This window comes from Triticum aestivum, chromosome 2B (assembly GCF_018294505.1).
Source record: "Triticum aestivum cultivar Chinese Spring chromosome 2B, IWGSC CS RefSeq v2.1, whole genome shotgun sequence".
Taxonomy (NCBI): Eukaryota; Viridiplantae; Streptophyta; class Magnoliopsida; order Poales; family Poaceae; genus Triticum; species Triticum aestivum.
In genome coordinates this window covers 805,039,159-805,052,185 of record NC_057798.1, presented here as the reverse complement: position 1 = coordinate 805,052,185, position 13,027 = coordinate 805,039,159, and the positions used below count along the sequence as shown (strand labels likewise).

Genomic DNA, 13,027 nt, shown 5'->3' with positions numbered 1-13,027 from the left:
GACATTAATTACCAAAATCACCAAGGGAGCACTTGTGCTTTCAGAGGCCCACCATTAGCGAGATTCGGATAGATATTGGACTCTCTATTAACATCAATTGTCATGACCACGATATCTCTAATACCGACTGCTCTCTCTCTCATAGCAAACCCACAAACATTATAAAGTAATTTATCAATACCAAGCACAGCCTACAACAATAAGGAGTTCTAAAGTGATGTATGTTGTCCCAAACAAAGATTGAAAATATGTTCACATGCCAAATAGAGAGGGACGAAAGCATGGCACATATATACAACATCACACAAATTTCTGAGCAGAAATTGCATATCCATGTCGAAGCCATACAAGTTAACATATAGTTCAAAGTTCAAACACAATAAGAGCTATATAGTAACAAATTTGTACTGTAGGAACTACTAGTACTATCTAGGGCTTTTCTTCTCTCTGTTCTAAGTTGTAACCATGTGTTTCTAAGTTGTAACCATGTGTGCTAGTAGAGTACTAGTATTGCTTAACCGCGATAGCTATTTGTAAGCACTCAGGAAATTCAAGCTACCAATATAGAGACTTGTGACGTGCTAGTAGATCAATCGTATCCATGTATGATCAAAATGAAACATGTATGTGCAATTGCAAGAATGCCTGAACATACATAGAAAAACCACCTGCATGTATATATAGCAATACAGTCCAAGGTTGTATCATAGGCCCGCCCACAAGAGGAATTCACTGAACATGAGACATATGTGCAGGGAAGCAGAATTCAGTTAAGATGTTCATACAGTACAAACTGAACAAAGTAGTAGTGTGGATTTTGTGCTTGAACCAAAAAAGGATGCAGATTCATAGAAAATAAACACCCAGACAATTTTAGGCATGCCCATAGAAACTGAACGATCAAACATTGATGTGTATTCAAAATATGCCTGCTGTGGAATTGCAAGTTGCATCCAGAACAAATCTGTTTCAACATTTTAAAAGCACAATGTGAGTTTGGTGCACCGGTAGCACCACAAGCTCTGGTGCACCAGATATTTTTCCCCCGCTACCCATGAACCCGGCGGGTAAAAACACTATTAGGGTAAGGGTTTTGAAAAAATAAATACCCATGGGTTTATAAATGGGAAAAAAGATTACCCATCGTGTCGTACGGGTATGAGATGACAATACCCATACCCGCTTACGGGAATGCAACCGCGTGCATGATCTTGTTTAAATGTGTTGATCCTGTTTTGTGAAGTCATGATTTTGTCTCTATTTTTGTAGATCTTATTATATAGTCTTCTTCATTTGATCATTTTGAGGTATGTGCTGCAGAAGTAACTTCAATAAAAGAAAATTAGAGAAAATTGTGTCCCTCTTGTTTGTCTTGTAATTGGAAAAAAGAAAAAATAACATATGTGAATGTTTCTATAAGAAGTTTACTTACAAACTACTCACCCATGAATATAATTGTACATTATTTGGTGTCATCTAGTCCATGCATATTACTATCCACTTTTAAAAATTAATACCAATTTTGTATTCCATCGCACAACAAATCATGGTATGTATGTGCTGAACTGCTAAAATGTGGTATATATATGTTGAAAATTCGAAGTATACATGCTGAAATGTCGTGCATATATGCGGAAATGCTAAAAAATACATCGTGGAGTGTGGATTGGGTAAGGTGGACGAGATGAGTATTTTTACCCGACTGGGTAAGGTTATGGGGCCAACTTCAAATCCGAGGTGCGGATACAGATACGGGTTTGGGAGAAAAATAATGAGACGGGCAAGGGTTTGGGCAACCATTACCCGCACCCGAACCCACCGGGTGCCATGTTGAGTTGGTGAGTGGCCAACAAGCCGATAGTTCGTGATAAGAGACAAAGTCAAAGTTAGTTTTTCCCTGTGAGACTAGACAGAGTTTTGAAATAGTAAAACGTCTTCATGGTACACTAGTGAAAGGGCCTTTCCTATGTGTTTGGGTGTTTTTTTATGACAACACAATTTACATATTAATCGTGTGCTTGAGCTACACATACATATTTATATGACACAAGACCGTTAGGTACCCCTCTGGATGGAAAAAAGATCGAACACGACGTTTCCAATGCTATCATTTCTTTGGTCATAGGAAATATGTACTATTAAGTGGGGGTGGAATTAAATCACATGCACTAATACATATTGCACTGTTTCGAGGAGAGAACCTCAATCCTAACTTTGCAGAAAAGGTACACAATGGTTGTACCTCTCATGGCCACGGTTGCACCGCTTCCTCTGTGGATGGTGCATTCTGCAGCCATGGCCTGAGCGGTTGTACGTACCATGTGCTAGGGCGGTTGTACCGCTTCTTCGTGAGCGGTATTACTGGCCCTACCGGTCCAACCACCTCTCAAGGGGTGATGCCCTTGGGTTACGTAGTGCTACACGGGCAGTGGCTGGCCGGTTATTTCGGATATTCATTAATAACCGGTATAACCAATGTGACAAGCGGTTGTATCTCTTAGGACTCCGCAGCCACCCATGTGTCGCCTATTGGGCGGTTGAACCGGCCCAAGCACCGCCGAGGGGTGATTTCCCTCGGTGTTGGGCACAACACTTGTGTGGTTGTGGAACGGTAGTTCTGGTTATTCAAGAGTAATGACTGGCACTACTTGTGTGGTTTCTATCCGGCTGCATCAACACCTTACTCAATACCTAGCAGCATCCTACTGTAGACATAGCCAAAGAAAGGTGGTGGTTTCCTACAGCGGGCACCGTGCTAGCAACATCTCACATAAAATGTCATTGGCCGCTAGCGGTACCATGGAGCAATGGATGAAACCCGCCTTGGGATGGGCAAAGCTTAATATGGATGGTTCCTGACAAGAGGAGGAGAGGTGCTTGCATGATCTTATGAGATCACACAGGTGCATCAATCTTTGCTTCATGCCGTTTCATACCAAGATGTGACAATGCCTTGGAACCCGAAGCAGTTGCGCTACTTGAGGCTCTAACTCTGGCACTTGATCATAGTCCGGAGAAGCTTGTGGTGGAGACGGACTGCTCAACAATCACACAAATGATGAGCGAAATAACGCATAATAGGTCCCAATTGCAACCCTGGTGGGAGGCAGCTGTTACATACTCGACAGCATGAAAACCAATTTAGTTGAACATGAGCAAAATAAAGTTAGTTATACGTTAGTCCAGTTGGTTGCGTTGTGTGCCTGATGAGGTTGACCTCTTGTGTGTCTGCACAGGAGGAAGCGAGCAAGTCAGCCCATTGTTGTTGAACAGTGTTGGCCAACAAAAAAAGTAAGAGTCAATGGCGGTAGAAAGAAGAGAAGTGTGCCTGAGCCTGAGCAGACTGAAGAAAATCCTGCTGCAGTCAACATTCAGACTGAAGAAACTGATGTGGAGGTGCACACCGAAGAAACTGAACCTGAGCGTGTCGAGGTTCAGACTGAAGAAACTTAACCTGAGCGTGTCGAGGTTCAGACTGAAGAAACTGAACCTGAGCGTGTCGAGGTTCACACTGAAGAAACCCATGTTGAGGTACACATCAAAGAAACTGAAACTGGTGTCAACATTGAGACTGAAGACATTGATCACGAGGGTATTGGCGAGGTGTTGAAAAGACCAGTGAAGAAAACCAAGATGATCAGTGAACTTGTGTGTGTAGTAGAACCATAAACAAGAAGGGCTAAGGTGAAGAAGGGCACACGACGTGGTAGGAAGAAGTAGAACAGAGAACAGTTTGAAAATTTGGGGCATGTAATAATATTTGTAACTTGGTGCGTACTGGTAGTCACTATGTATCCCCATATTTCTATTCGAACTTGTTTGTCTAAACCAGCCAAATAAAATTTAAATTTAAATTTAAATTTAAATTTGGGCTATTGATGTTTTAGTGCCATCTAAAGTACCTCAACTGAAATATGTTTGCTTGCTGATCATTCCGAGCCCTTTTGGTAAGTTGAACTCATAGTCATGAAAAGTGTGTTTCAAATGACCTCCAAAGGTAGGGTAAACGGCCTCATATTTAAGCAAGTTTTTTTGGCACCTTGTCTAAACCAGCCAAATAATTCTTCTACACATCTATTCTACCTATATAGTGTAAATCTAAAGTCTCACTATTTATTGAACTAATTTTCTATTATTTTCTTTTCTTTTTGAAGAAACAAGGTTCAATAGAAAATTATATATAAAACAAGTTTAAAACATGAAAATGAGAAAAGTAAGTTCAGATCTTTCTTAGTCAATCCAAAATGAAGTTTTTGGTGAGGTTTTCACACTTTTCATTTTCAAAACCCCACCTACTCTCGGGTGCCCACTACTCTCTCCCTTGAACTCCATACTACATTGTTTGAGGAATGACAATTTTGTGAAGGATTTTTCGTAAAAATGTATGTAAACCATATTTATATATTTTTTCTCATTACTATACGACATAATAAGACTATGTGCGCAAGTTTTATATTTTTTGATTTTTTTGAATTAGTTATGCTCAACCCTAATCAGTCAAAACCTCTCAAAACCCCTCAAATCCCCTCTCAAAACCAATCAATACCCCGCACACTACCTAGTCGTTGGTCGTTGTACGTGGACGGTTGAGATCAGGCGCTAGGGTTAGCTACAGTGTGCAGCGATCCGCATGAGACGCGCTGATTGGTTGACGCGGTGGGGTTTGGATCAGCCTCTCTCGTTGGAGCATCAGGACCGTTCATTTGAATCCAACGGCAAGAGTTGACGCGGTGCATGGACCAAGCCTACGCAGTGCCCTTTCCATCGTTGCATGCGTGCCCGTGCCTACCCGCAGCATGCATGCCCACCCGCGGGACTGCGCCCGTGCGTTGCATGCATGCCTCGACGTAGCCCTGCTCCGCCACCCCTATCAACGCAGTAACCTGTCACATGCCTACCATTAGAACCGATGCAGCGTCGCATCAAAGCATGCACCAAGCCACAATGCAGCAGCCCGATGAAGACAACCAAAAAGCCAACGCTGCATGGCGTGCCGTGCATGGTGTGCTCCTCTTTGAGGACGCAATACTGGCATGGGGTATCGATGTGGGTATCGATGCAGTTCAAACGGCGTGCTGCCCGTTACAAGATGGGCAAATGAAGGCGTCCATTATTGTCACGTCTCCCATCGACCGAACATTTCCCTCTAGCCAGGCCCTAGCAAGATGGGCTATGACATGAATGCACGGGCGGCACATGCAGAGAACCCGGGGCAGGCGTGTCCCCTTGACCCACGACGGCACAGACGCGTGCGTGATCCCGCCCCCCTTGACCCGCGACCGTCACAGCCCGTTTCCCACGCTCGTGTACACACTTCCATGGGGCGCCACCAAATGCCGCCCGCCCATTAATTCTACCCAGTGAAACCACTCGAAGAAATCAAAAACCACGCCGCTCTTGGGATATTTAAGCCGGGCACTATCGTCTTCCTCTTCTTCCTCATCCATACCCCATCCTCTTCCTCCTCTGCCCTCCTTCTTCCTTCTTCTCCATCAAACCCGATCGAGCCCTCGAGCCACCGGGCGCCACCTTGCAGTACAACGCCCCCACCTACCAACTCCCCCAACCATGCCGGAAAGGCTCTACCCGAACGGAGTGTACGTGGAGAGTACCCTTAGGGTTTGGGCCATCTCAAGGTGGAGGGGCGCAAGGGAGTTGACGGAGTTCTTCCTTGCGGCCGGCTTCCGCCACCTCCCCCGCGGCTCTCCAAGGATGTACCATGTTGAGGAGGTCACCCACAACGGCGTTGTGGTTGGGCCCCTCGCTACGTTCACTAACCCATTCGATGCTTTCTACCTCCTCGGGCGAGTGTATTGGGTTGGTTGTGAGTTCATAGCTTTCACCACCCATAACATTTTCACCGACTTCAACTCCATCTTCCCCAACAACGGCGTTATGCACACGCTCCCGTACCCAATCAACAACGAGGAGTGAAGGGCGCCCGGAGGAGCGAGGTGGCCCGGCGTGCACCCGGAGGAGGAGGAGAGAAGAACCCGAAGAAGAACCCGCGTTTGGTGCCCCCCGATCTATCGTATCGTATCGTATTAGTTTTTAAGTTGTAATCGTTATGCTACTGTTATTAAGTTGTATTAGTATTTTAAGTTGTAAGGCTATCGTGAAGTTGTAAGGCTATCGTGGAACTAGGGGTTGCAATCTTTATGCTTCTATATAATCGTTATGCTTCTATATAATCGTTATGCTACTATATATATTGTGTATTTTGTGCTATTATTTGTAGATTTCTATGGGTTGTTCCATTATTTGTGTATTGCTATGGGTTGCTACGGGCCCGGGTTGCTACACCCCAATCACCACGCACACCATCTTCAAAATATTGGCCAAATAATGGGTCATGACCCAAACCATAGACATGCAACTAGGAGCCCCATGCAAACCCACTATGGACATGCAACTAGGAAATGCAAACTAATTTACTTCATGCAAGCATGCAACTCATTTAGTTCATGAAACCGTAGACATGCATAAAAACAAGTAACATTTAGTTTTAGTGCATCAAAAAATGATCCATCACAAAATTTAGTGCAAGAAAAAGGCCAAAGTAAAAACAAGTAGCATTTTATTTGCCGAAGTTAGAGGTGGGCTGGTGCCCCTACGCGGGTGGGCTGGTCTCCTTGAGCCCGATCTCCTTACGGCCCAACATCTATTCGGCAGCCCAGTTTTGTTTTTTACTAGAAACTGAATTTGGGTGTGTACTCTGTTAACTGAAGAACAAAAACAGGGGAAACAGAGCATGAACACTGAATAATTTGTGTTCCAAATTGCTGCTTCAATTCAGATACATTACTTGTGCACAGATCACATCCTCTACACTGACAGGCCTAAATGCCCATTCTAATGGCGGATGAACAACAAATAAAACAAAAACAGAGCAATGATACAACAATAGAACCCCCCCTGCCATGATATTTGCTTGCTTCTGCAAATCGATCATCTGCATTAGATGTTTCTTGATCTTCTTCAGTTCCTCGGTCAGTTCGGACTCCGCATGCAGTTCAGCATTGCGCGCATACATCGCCATCGGCACGACTCTGCCCGCCCCTCCGCCCGAGCTCCCCGTATTCTCCACAGCAATCGGCGGCACCCCGCCCAAATTGAGCTCCCAAGTTGCGGCCACGCTCGAATCAACGTAGCCCTCAAACTGAATCCTATCAACATATTCATCAATCCACTCGAAATGGTAACATTTCTTCAAGATCTGAAAAGAACAACATGAACCCTAAATCCCAAATTCGAGGAGAAAAAACAAAATATGGAGAAATCAGAGCGAAAGACAGCGAAAGAACGGGCTAAGAACTGAGATCTAACCTTGCCATCCCTTCCTGTCATTGGTTTGCTCAAGCATTTCACAAATTCCCGCCCAAGATTGCCATTATCATTCCTTTTAGTGACCAACCGTTTAAGAGGGTCTGGGCGTGGGCATTCAGGGCACCTTGTTAGCAGCACTGGTCCATATTGTCGCCATTTTGATTGCGTGGCGGAGGAGGTAGACATTTGCGCTAGCTCGCCGGAGAAGAGAAAGATTGGGGAAAGGGGATGAATGGGCGGCGGCGGGCGGATGGGCACGGGCGCTCGTCTTTTCTAGCTGCGAGGAGGTGGGTCCCGCGAGTAGACAAGTGGTGGGTCCCGTGCTTAGGTGGATAAGTGGTGTGTCCAGCGCTTACGTGGATAAGTGGTGGGTCCAGCCCCCAACAGCTTACGAGGGCATCAGTTCAGTTTAACAGCCATGTCGTGCGTGGGCTATTTACCTGCTCAAATGTGTCGCACCGCAGCCATTCGTTCGAACAACGTCGCACTCAAGCTAATTCACCTCAAATGTGTCGCACAGGAGCTATTGGCCCCTCAAGGGGTGATGCCCTTGGGTTATGCAGTGCTACACGGGCAGTGGCTGGTCGATTATTTCAGATATTCATTAATAACCGGTATAACCAATGTGACAAGCGTTTGTATCGCTTAGGACTCTGCAGTCACCCATGTGTCGCCTATTGGGCGGTTGAACCGGCCCAAGCACCGCCAAGGGGTGATTTCCCTCGGTGTTGGGCACGACACTTGTGTGGTTGTGGAACGGTAGTTCTGGTTATTCAAGAGTAATGATTGGTTGCGTTGTGTGCCTGATGAGGTTGACCTCTTGTGTCACCAGGATTATAATGGTTGTGATTGATTAATGAAAAATTTCCTGTGCGCAAAAAAGTAAAGATTAGACAAGACTTGGTTCATCTAGAAACCCTAGCTTTCTGCCTCTCACCGACGCCGGTGCCGGTCCATCCCGTCTCCGGTGGCCCTATGGCCATGGAGGCGGGGTGGATCTCGGCCCTTGCCGGTGGGAGGGCTTCGTTTTTAGATCTTTTTTCGAGCTTTGCTAGGGTTTGTGTCCTACTCAGGAAGGCGAGACGGTGGCGGCTCCCTGAAGATGGAATAAATGTCTTCCCGCCTAGCCCCCGTTCCGATGATGCATCTTGCATCATCGGTGGGCGTGTGGAGTTGTGTCTCCGGCGGATCTGTCTTTGGTGGATTTGCTCGGATCTGTTCGTCGTTCGTCTTCGTTCGTGTGTTTTCAGGTTGGATTCTTTTGATCTACACTCTTCATCCGCGGCGGTTGCTGTTCTGGTGTGTTGGTTCTACGGGGCCTTAGCACGACGACTTCCCGACTGTCTACTACAACAAGGTTTGCCCGGCTCCGGCGATGGAGGGGCGATGACAGCGGCGCGCCTTCGGCTCGCTTCAGTGCTTGTAGTCGTCGCTAGGTGGTCTACGGATCTAGATATAATTTTTATTATATCTAGTGCTCGTTGTACTACCATGATTGAAGATGAATAGATTGAAAGTTTTTCCCGCAAAAAAAAGACAAGACTTGGTTCAGTCGAATTACCTCGGGGTCTAATATAAACTTTGGTACCTGCGGAGCTCCATCCTCACAAATCAAGCCGCTTAATAAGAGACAAGGACCAGATCGCAGGAAAAAAAAAAAAGGGAGACAAGGACTGGGCCTAAGGTATTAGTAAAATATTGTAAGAAAAAATAGCACCAGTGGTTCTATGGTGTAGTGGTTAGCACTCCAGACTTTGAATCTGGCGACCTGGGTTCGAATCCCGGTAGGACCTCTTTTTCTATTATTTTTTTGCTGTTTATTATGCTGGCCGGTTTGGATGATATCCCATAAGCTGTGGTTTCAAACGGAGCCGGCCGATTCATACGCAAAACTAGGAGAACAGACCCGATGATCATGCATGGGCCCGCACCGAATACTATTCGATTCAGTGGTTGCCGCGCCCGCACCGCACATATAGCGCGTACATGTTCGCCGGAAGACCAGAGAGATTAGACAGGGCCACACACATCGGGGTGGTAGCTAATTTCTTGCATGCAGGTCCGGTAGTACTAACGGCCCGGACATCATGCATACATGCATGCAGGCGTCTGAAACAACACATCATAAACACCACGAAAAAAAAACTTAACTAAGAGAAAAGTTCCACATCATTCGTATGCACATGATTAGTACCAAGTTCGTCGTTCTTCCTTTACTTTTGTGGAAGATAATCGTCGATCTTAACTGGAGAGTGGTTGATCGAGAGGGGCGAGGGTCGAGATCTTGCCTTGGTGCTCCACATTTTCAAATATGGTATCGATCAGTTTGTTCAATTCAAATTTATAGGCGACTATATTTCTTACATAACACACGCGAGGAAAAGGACTATAAATCATGGCCTCCGTGAATGCACATAACGTTGTTGTTCGCTATATATAGACCGATGGAACTAAGGGAGAAAACATGAGTGCTTCTCAATTGTTGCAAAGCATGTTCAAACTTTCGCAACTCGCATCGTCCCAATCGAAAAGGAGAGCCCATTCGAGCGGGTCGTTGCTCGCTTTTTTAAGGGTGGAGGGGGTATGGGTGGCTATGTTCAAATTTCGCAACCCCGCGTCGTCCCAACAGAAAAAGAAAGCCGCATATGAGCACGAGGGCCCTTGTTTTGTTTTTTTTTGGGGGGGGGGGGGGGGGGTGCAGTGTTCTAATTTTGCAAACCCCGCGTCGTCCCAACAAAAAAGGAGAGCCGCATATGAGTAGGCGGGCCCTTATTTTGGTTTTTGGGGGGGGGGGGGTGCATAGTTCTAATTTTGCAAACCCCATGTCGTCCCAACAAAAAAGGAGAGCCATATATGAGCAGGCACATCCTTGTTTTGTTTGGGGAGGATGGTGTGCAATGTTCCAATTTCGCAGCCCCGCGTCGTCCAATTTGAATAGGAGAGTCGAATATGAGCGGGTTCTTACTTGTTTCTTTTAAGAGGGGTGTGTGCTATGTTTCAATTTCGCAACCTCACGTCGTCCAATTTCAAAAGGAGAGTCAAATCTAAATGGGCCCTACTTGTTCCTTAAGAGGGGCATGTGCTATGTTCAAATTTTGCAACCCCACGTCGTACAATCGAAAAGGAGAGCCGAATGTGAGCTGACCCATGGCTACAACCTTCTCTAGTCGGGCGTGTGCTGAATCCAAGCAATCCATTAATACCTAAAGGGTAGCAAGAAAGAAACATGAGGAGTATTCCTCCACCATAGGTGACTATGTTCAAATTTCGCAACCCCTGTCATACAATCGAAAAGGAGCACCGAATCTGAGTTGTCCCTTGGCTACAACCTTTTCCGATCGCGCGTGCTGGATCCAGGCAATCCATTGATGACCTAGAGGGTAACAAGAAAGAAATACGAGGAGCATTCCTCTATCATTGTTGAGTATGTTCAATTTTCACAACCACGGGTCGTCCAATCGAAAAGGAGAGCCAAGTCTGAGTTGTCCCATGGATACTGGTTTTTCCCGTTCAGGTGCGTGCTGGATCCAGGCAATCAATTAATGGCCTAATGCGTAACAAGAAAGAAACATGAGGAGGGTTCCCCATATCCGCCCTACATTTGCCCTATATTTGGGAGATGTGGGATGCCGGTCAGCCCGGGCATTTAAGACCAGTTTGAGGCATCCGTCTGGGTTCGGTTTTTTTTATCGGTCAGTGATCGGGTCTTCCGGGCTGGGCATATGACGGGAATTTGAGGCGCCTGGCTTTAGATGCTCTAAGGGCACCTCCAACGACCGACCCTCAAACCAATGCAACCGTCCGGACCTTGTGGTTCAGACGTGTTTTGCCATCCAACGCGCCCTGTAATGGTCCGCCACCCGGCCCGGACATGCTTTTTCCCGCAAACTAGAGAAAAACTGAGGTGGGGGCTTTGTGGGCATTCGGACCGCTGCCACATCCGCATCTGACTAACCTGGCCCGCCAAAAACCCCTTTTCCACATCCGTGCGCGCTACTCTTAGAGGCCAGCTACCTGCATTCATGTCGTCCCAGAGCGACGCTCACTGGAGCCGGCACTGAAGCAGCTCGCTGGCCGAGAGCGCCACCTTCTGCGCACGCATCCGTCAGCCTGCCTGCCTCCATTAAACCGACGCATGTGCCGAGAAAACTACTCTGGTGCCCCAAGCGCCACACGTCCGTTCTTGTGCCGGCGGCTATTGAACACCTCTTTAGCTGGCTTCTCGCATTCGCCCGCTGTATAAATGTGTCCAGGCTCGAGGCAAGAACCACACCTCATCTCCATCTTCTCCTTACACAACACCCGCCATGGCCTCCGACGAACAAAAGAAAGAGTTATCTGGCATTGCAACTGCCTGGGTTGCCCTTGTGAGTCAGCCCGGTACAGGTTGACTTACTGGCAAACCCTTTGGATCCGGCGCCACCACCATCGCCATCACTACCCCATCCTTGCACGCGCAGGCTGGACAACACCGTCTCCCGGCAAATCCGCCGCGAGCAATGGCGACAACTTGTCAGGCAGGTGGGTAAAGAAGCCATGTCGATGGAGGCCGGCACGTCTGCGGCCACTGCGGACAGGAAGGAAAAGTAGATCATGGAAGGACGCCACCGCCATCGTGTCACTGGCTTACACAGTCGGTGTCTTGCCAGGTGAGCGGAAGCATAGACCACATCGACCGCCTTCCTCCGACCAAAAACCAACTTTGATTCGTGCTTCACGGAGGCGGAGGGAGGCTATCCGTCCCCTCTTGTTGAATCATATCTCTCCAGGCTACCGGCAGTCCGATGAGCAGGCTGCCGGACATGGGGAAGACATGTTGTGGGAGTGGAGATCCGCCGCGGTCGCTGTAGACTAGTTTTACCACAACGTAGTATAGTTTAGTTAAAAATATGCTTGAAATGTAAATGTTTTCGTTCGGTTTGCATGTAATTCATTCGGTTTGTTTAAAACCGATTTGAAATGTATGCGGCTAGCATTGGATGACCGGCTCCTGCATCCGTGTCCGCAGACTGATCCATGTGTTCACAGATAGATGTGGTGTCCGATACGCGGGTCAGTGTTTAATTAGTGATGCCTAATAAAAGTTTGTATGCATTCGCCATGTAGTCTGTAATTTTGTGTCAACCAGTCAAATCGGAGATACTATATATCCCATAAGCTGTCGTTTCAAACAGAGCCAGCCGATTCTTACGCAAAATTAGGAGAAGAGACCGGACGATCATGCATGAGCTGCTCGATCGAGAGACCAAATACTATTCGGTTGTACTAGTGATTTTTTAGTTTGGTCGAGTAGTTGCCGCGCCCGCACATATAGCGCGTACATGTTCGCGTGAAGACCAGAGAGATTAGACAGGGCCACCAGATACCCGAGCAGTAGCTAAATTCTTGCATGTCCGGTAGTACCAACGGCCCTGAGATCATGCACGCATGCAGGCGTCTCAAACAACACATCATAAACACCGTGAAAAATCCAAAACATAATAACTTCAAAAAAGTTCCACATGCTTCGTATGCACATGATTTGTACCAAGTCCGTCGTTCTTCCTTACTTTCGCCGAAGATAATCGTCGATCTTAACTGGACAACGGTTGATCGAGAGGGGCGAGGGGCGAGATCTTGCCTTAGCCCTCCACATTCTCAAAGATGGTAGTGATCAGTTTGTTCGATTCAAATTGATAGGGGACTACATTTCTTATCTTAC

At 46.8% G+C, this 13,027-nt stretch overlaps 1 non-coding gene across 1 annotated transcript; it reads left to right on the top strand.

Moving 5' to 3' along the window:
• Positions 1-9,047: 9,047 nt before the first annotated feature.
• Positions 9,048-9,119, top strand: TRNAQ-UUG (transfer RNA glutamine (anticodon UUG)). Its single transcript has one exon. It is a non-coding gene; the product is annotated as a tRNA-Gln (tRNA).
• The last annotated feature ends 3,908 nt before the right edge of the window (positions 9,120-13,027 follow it).